We start from the raw sequence: 629 nt of genomic DNA on the forward strand, positions 1-629 counted from the left end.
CTTGAGAGGAATCTGATAATATTAACTGGCACCACCATTATTATTATTATTATACCACCGTCCATTTTCTATCAGTTTTCCTGCCAAGAGAAAAGCCTTTGAAGTGACTAGCTCAGGACACTATCCCCTCGTGGCAAATTTGGTATACAACTTTGCTACTTGTAATAACTACTTAAATAACTTGTAATAATTTTTTTCAGAAAAGTTGCTTTAACGACAGTTGGTACAGTGTTCGCTTTGGCAGCACATATACTAAAATTGCAATGATACAGAGAAAATTAGCATGGCCCCTGCACAAGGAGAACAGTTGATACAGTCTTCAACTCTTCATTTAGATACATTTCCCAGTTGACCAAAGTATTTCTTTGAGTAATTTTTCTGGAAATTATATGTGAATATTATCATTTTTGCAGTGATATCACTGCCTCTATTACAGTTCTGTTTGATAATAATCCCCAAGGGTTGTTTAGAATCATTTCACACAATGTTGACATTAAGTGTTAGCTTCCAGTACATTCTCTACTCTCATTGTGGATGACAGTCATTTAAAAGTGTCATTTCTCCAGTGATTCTACACTGGTTCATCAGATTTCTCTCTCTCTCTTCTTTCCCTCTCTCTTTAACTACAA

At 35.3% G+C, this 629-nt stretch overlaps 1 non-coding gene across 1 annotated transcript; it reads left to right on the forward strand.

Moving 5' to 3' along the window:
• The first annotated feature begins 228 nt into the window (after window positions 1-228).
• LOC115865015 (U6 spliceosomal RNA) lies at window positions 229-333 on the forward strand. The gene has a single exon (XR_004044238.1). It is a non-coding gene; the product is annotated as a U6 spliceosomal RNA (small nuclear RNA).
• The last annotated feature ends 296 nt before the right edge of the window (window positions 334-629 follow it).

This window comes from Globicephala melas, chromosome 6 (genome assembly GCF_963455315.2).
Source record: "Globicephala melas chromosome 6, mGloMel1.2, whole genome shotgun sequence".
NCBI classification, from domain to species: domain Eukaryota; kingdom Metazoa; phylum Chordata; class Mammalia; order Artiodactyla; family Delphinidae; genus Globicephala; species Globicephala melas.